General features: G+C 35.6%; 1 long non-coding RNA gene across 1 annotated transcript; it reads right to left on the bottom strand.

The window, feature by feature from the left end:
- Positions 1 to 405: 405 nt before the first annotated feature.
- On the bottom strand, positions 406 to 5314 carry LOC306988919. The gene is made up of 4 exons (XR_013795526.1): positions 5185 to 5314; positions 4769 to 5101; positions 724 to 4635; positions 406 to 537 (listed from the first exon to the last, which is right to left on the bottom strand). It is a non-coding gene; the product is annotated as an uncharacterized lncRNA (long non-coding RNA).
- Positions 5315 to 5785: the final 471 nt, after the last annotated feature.

Genomic DNA, 5785 nt, shown 5'->3' with positions numbered 1-5785 from the left:
CAAAAGTTACATGTTTTTAAATATGTGCAAAAAAATGTAAAATAATAATATGCATGCCCCAAAAAAAATCTTTAGATTTATTGACGTTTGTTTTCTTGACTTCAAGCTTTGTCAAATCTCTGTAAAACATCATGTGTAATTTAAAATCAAGAATAAAAAAGCTGCAGCCCCAAGAAAGCTCATTTGCCATGAGGTTTACAACTTTCACTGCTGAGCATGTCAGCGCACTTATAATAGAGAGAGAAGAAAACGATTATATTACTATATATAAGCAAGATCTCCACTCAAAACAGTATCAGCAAAACATGTTACTATCATACACACTGCATATTTACATACAAAGCAGCAAACGGAAAGTATATTTGAAAATTATAAATGGAAATTAAAAATCACACATATAAAACATAATAACAATACATTTTATTTAGGTACACTTATTAATAATGTGTATCACATCATGCATTGGCTGTAGACAGTAGTGCTCTGCTCCTGACTCCTGGTGTTACTGGAGCACATGGAGAAATCAACTTCAGCACACTGGAAGAGGACCATATTATATATCAATGGACATATACAGTATTCAAGACATAATGTACAGTCAGCTGGTCATAAACATTTCAGATTTAATGAATCTTGTGCATGCAGCTTGAAGTTGAACTGTAAGAATCACCAGGGTAATAGAGGACACAAAAATATAACATATATTAATATTGAAGATTTTACCTGTGGATAATTTGAGTTTTGAGCAGCAGATTTTGCATCAATGAAGCTCTTCACCATCCCTGAAACAACACTGAATATGAAACATCACTGCATTCACACATTGTAACAGTCCAAGAGCTGATTCACAGAGAATGTGTTTTACTGTGAAACATGTGAGATTCAGGGGAATGAAAAAAGTGTCTAGAGAAATGCGTTTTTTAAAGGTATAACTTTTTTTTAGGCATTTTTAGAATGCCGTTTAGTGTGTTTACATTCAATTCAATTCAATTCAAGTTTATTTGTATAGCGCTTTTCACAATACACATTGTTTCAAAGCAGCTTTACAGAAAATGCATTTCAAAAATATACATACAAAAATACAGTTAGTTAATCATGAAATTTAGGGCATAACATATCGCCGGCGTTGGGTCGTCTCTTCACAGGCGTCGAGTCGTCTCATCACAGGCGTTGGGGCATCTGAAGTCTCCATGAGAGGCTGGATACTAACTGGAGCTGACAAACTCTATTTGACTTATCTCGGGACAGGCGTCCCGAGATAACAACAAAAAAGGCAGATGGGAAATAATTAGCGTAGCTGCTGTTCTTAATATGAATGCATTTGATCTGATTTAACTGTAGTATAAAAGGTATGAGATGCATCATGTGAATGCTTGGCTAAAGAGATGCGTCTTTAATCTAGTTTTAAACTGGGAGAGCGAGTCTGAGCCTCGGACAGTATCAGGAAGGCTATTCCAGAGTTTAGGAGCTAGATGTGAAAACGCCCTCCCTCCTTTAGTGGACTTAGATATCCTAGGTACGACCAGAAGCCTCGAATTTAGCGATCTTAAAGAGCGCGATGGAATATATGGCGATAGAAGATCTCTTAAATACACAGGAGCTAAACCATTTAGGGCTTTATAGGTCAGTAACAATACTTTGTAATTGATACGGAACTTAATAGGTAACCAGTGTAGAGATGATAAAATTGGTGTTATATGATCATATTTTCTTGACCTAGTAAGAACTCTAGCAGCTGCATTTTGGACTAACTGTAGCTTGTTTACTGAGGATGCAGGACAACCAGCTAATAGAGCATTACAGTAATCTAGTCTCGAGGTCATGAATGCATGAACTAACTTTTCTGCATCAGAAACTGATAGCATATTACGTAGCTTAGCAATGTTTCTAAGGTGGAAAAAGGCTGTTCTTGTGACATTTGAAATATGATTTTCAAAAGACAAGTTGCGGTCTAGTATAACACCCAGGTCTTTTACTGTAGAGGATAAAGTAACAGGACGTCCATCTAGATTAAGGTTGTATTGTAAGAGGTTTTGTGGGCAGTTTTTTGGACCAATCAGTAATACCTCCGTTTTATCTGAATTTAATAGAAGAAAATTACACGTCATCCAATATTTTATATCTTTAACACACTCTGTCATTTTAGATAATTTAGTGTTATCATCTGGTCTAGATGAAATATATAATTGAGTGTCATCAGCATAACAGTGGAAACTTATTCCATGTTTTCTTATAATATTACCAAGTGGCAGCATATAAATTGAGAATAGCAGGGGGCCTAATACAGATCCCTGTGGCACTCCATAATTTACTGACGTTATCTTTGATTTTTCCCCATTTAAATGGACAAAATGGTAACGGTCTGATAGGTACGATCTAAACCAGCTTAATGCCTGTCCCTGAACACCAGTGTAATTTTGAAGTCGATCTAAGAGTATTTTATGATCTATAGTGTCAAACGCAGCACTAAGATCGAGTAAAACTAGTATTGAGATACAGCCTTGGTCAGAAGCTAAAAGTAAATCATTTGTATTTTAACGAGTGCAGTTTCTGTGCTATGGTGCGGCCTGAATCCAGACTGAAACTTTTCATAGATATCGTTTTCTTGCAAGAAAGAGCACAATTGAGCGGACACAACTTTTTCTAGTATTTTAGACATAAATGGAAGATTTGAAATGGGTCTGTAATTTGCTAGGTTATTTGGATCTAATTGTGGTTTCTTAATAAGAGGTTTTATAACTGCCAGCTTGAATGTTTTTGGAACATGTCCTAAAGATAGAGACGAGTTAATAATATTGAGAAGAGGCTCTTCCACTACAGGTAACACTTCTTTCAGTAGTTTAGTGGGTATTGGATCTAATAAACATGTTGTTGGTTTAGATGCAGTGATAAGTTTATTTAGCTCTTCCTGTCCTATAGTTGTAAAGCGCTGTAGTTGTTCTTGAGGGGCGATAATTGAGGCTGAATCATAAGACGCTGTCAAAGATTGTACATTTACAATTGTGTTTCTGATGCTTTCTATTTTCTCAGTGAAGAAATTCATGAAATCATTACTATTAAAATGTAACGGAATATTTTGTTCAGGTGATGTCTGTTTATTTGTTAATCTAGCCACGGTGTTAAATAAAAACCTTGGATTGTTTTGGTTATTTTCTATTAGTTTGCGTAGATGCTCAGCCCTGGCTGCTTTTAGAGCCTTTTTATAACGTGACATACTGTCTTTCCACGCGATTCTAAAGACCTCTAAATTAGTTTGTTTCCATTTGCGCTCTAAGTTACGAGTTTCTCTCTTGATAACATGCGTAGCACTGTTGTACCATGGTGCTTTAGTTTTCTCTCTAACCTTTTTTAATCTAATTGGTGCAACAGTTTCTAATGTACTAGAGAAAATGGTGCTCATACTGCTAGTCATTTCCTCTAGTTCCTCTGTTTGTTTGGGTTCACTGAGGAGCGGAGATAGATCAGGTAAGCTATTCAAGAATCTATCTATAGTGGTTGGAAGGATTGTTCTGCCTGGTCGATAACGTGGCGCAACATGACACATTTCAGCCGTACGTAGTATGCAAGTTACCATGTAATGATCAGTGATATCATCACTTTGCGGTATAATATCTATATCGGTTGGATCGGTTCCATATGATATAATTAAATCTAGAGTATGATTAAGACGATGAGTGGGACCACTAACGTTTTGCTTGACCCCAAAGGAGTTTAATAAATCTGTAAACGCAGCTCCTAACGCATCATTTGTGTTATCAACGTGTATGTTGAAATCTCCAACAATTATTGCCTTATCGGCATTGACCAATAGATCTGAGAGAAAATCTGCAAACTCTTTTAGGAAATCAGCGTAAGGCCCTGGCGGTCTATACAGTAGCCAAGGCTAGAGATAATAGGGATTTCTTTCTTACATCTAGGAGCGTAACATTTAGAACAAGTACTTCAAACGAATTAAACCTGTGGCCTGTTTTCTGAGTAACATTAAGAATATCTCTATAGATTGTTGCAACACCGCCGCCACGACCAATCAGACGGGGCTCATGCTTATAACCGTATCCTGGTGGAGTGGACTCATTAAGACCGAAATAATCATTTGGTTTAAGCCAGGTTTCAGTAAGGCAAAGTACATCGAAGCTATTATCTGTGACCATTTCATTTACAATAACCGCCTTAGGTGTGAGTGATCTAATGTTTAGAAGACCTAGCTTTAGAAATTGTTTTTGTTCACTAATATTGAGATTTTCTGGTTTAATCACAATTAGATTTTTCTTAGATCCTGCAGTAGATTTATTGTTTGGCCTCACTAAACGAGGAATAGACACAGTTTCTATATAGTGTTCTACACTGGTACTTATATCAATTAATTTGGGACAGCAAAGAATGTTTACATAAAAAATAAAATGCAAAAGTAGCACAGCGGAATAGAAAACACGTTCTGTAAAATTTTGTGTATGTCTTCTTGTAGTTCACTGACACTTTTACTGTAGTAAAACAAGAACAAACCTATTAATGCAATGGTCAGAAGCACATTCAGCAGGATGGATATGATGGTCATATTTCTCCATATCTGGTGTTGTGGAGCGTCATCTGTCTGATTCCTGTGGACGGAGTCTGTGATATTCTTATGGACAAAATCTGTAAAAGGTTTGAAGTTCAATCTTTATTCAGTTTCAGTCTTTAACAGAACAATTAAACTAGTATTAGTTATTTATATTCAATATGGAATCCATCATGTGGTTTATGAAGACATGAAATAATAATATCTTACCGCTGATGTAGATTTTGGTGCCGTTGCTGAATTTTAGTGGTTCACTAGTTTTCACACAATAATAAACTCCTAATTCATCAATGGTGATATTTTTGATGAACAGACGACTGTTATTTTTCACTGAGTATTTGTGAGTGAAGTTGCTGTTTTCATTTTTAGGTCCTTCATATGTGTTGCTGAAAGAGCGTAAGATGAACACTGGAGGATCCGGTAATTTCAGTTTATACCAGTAAATGTCCTCTATATCAAGATCACAGGTTATAATCACATCAGATCCTAAAGTTACTGGTGTGTTTGTTAGACTCTCTGTGGCTTGATACAACATGAACAGATCTATGACAGAAAGAAAAACACATTTATTAAGATATAAAATCAAAAGAAAAGTGACTCAATCAAATGTGACATGAGAAACTCACAGATCTGCAGCTGTATGATCTTCATGATCTGATCAGAAGAATAATATCTGCTATACTGCGATCATTCAAACATCTCGTACTGAGAGCGGAAACACAAACCTCGACCACACAGACAAGAGGAAGTCCTGGGCTTCTCTGAGAACATCATCATTCTTAGTGTTTAAATCAACAAGTAATCAGAAGATATATATGTGTAAATATGCCAGTGAGTTTTATTTAAATAGATGTGTGAATTTTGATTTGCTCCTCAAAAAAAACACATAATCATATAAAATACCAGGTGACATCAGATTGACATTTGACTAAAATGCCATTGCATAGGCTCATGCTTAAAGAAAAACATCTGATGATATCTTGATGAACAAATCAATAAATGTGCATGTCTGACCGGCTGTTTGTTCAGATGTTTAGTGGCAAAACAAACACGTGTGGACTTTCTACTTTTAAATAATGCAAGAATGTTGTTTCAGAATTTAGTTGAATTTAAATATATTGTGAGGTTTGCTTATATTAATAGTGAACATTGCTTTTGTCAGTCCTACATTTTAATGATCAATTCCATTTATAAATTTGCATTGCAATTCATATCTCTACCACACGA

This window comes from Phoxinus phoxinus (genome assembly GCF_949152265.1).
Source record: "Phoxinus phoxinus genome assembly, chromosome: 20".
Taxonomy (NCBI): Eukaryota; Metazoa; Chordata; class Actinopteri; order Cypriniformes; family Leuciscidae; genus Phoxinus; species Phoxinus phoxinus.
Note: the sequence above shows the minus strand (reverse complement) of the source record. Positions and strands in the feature narration are given on the sequence as shown.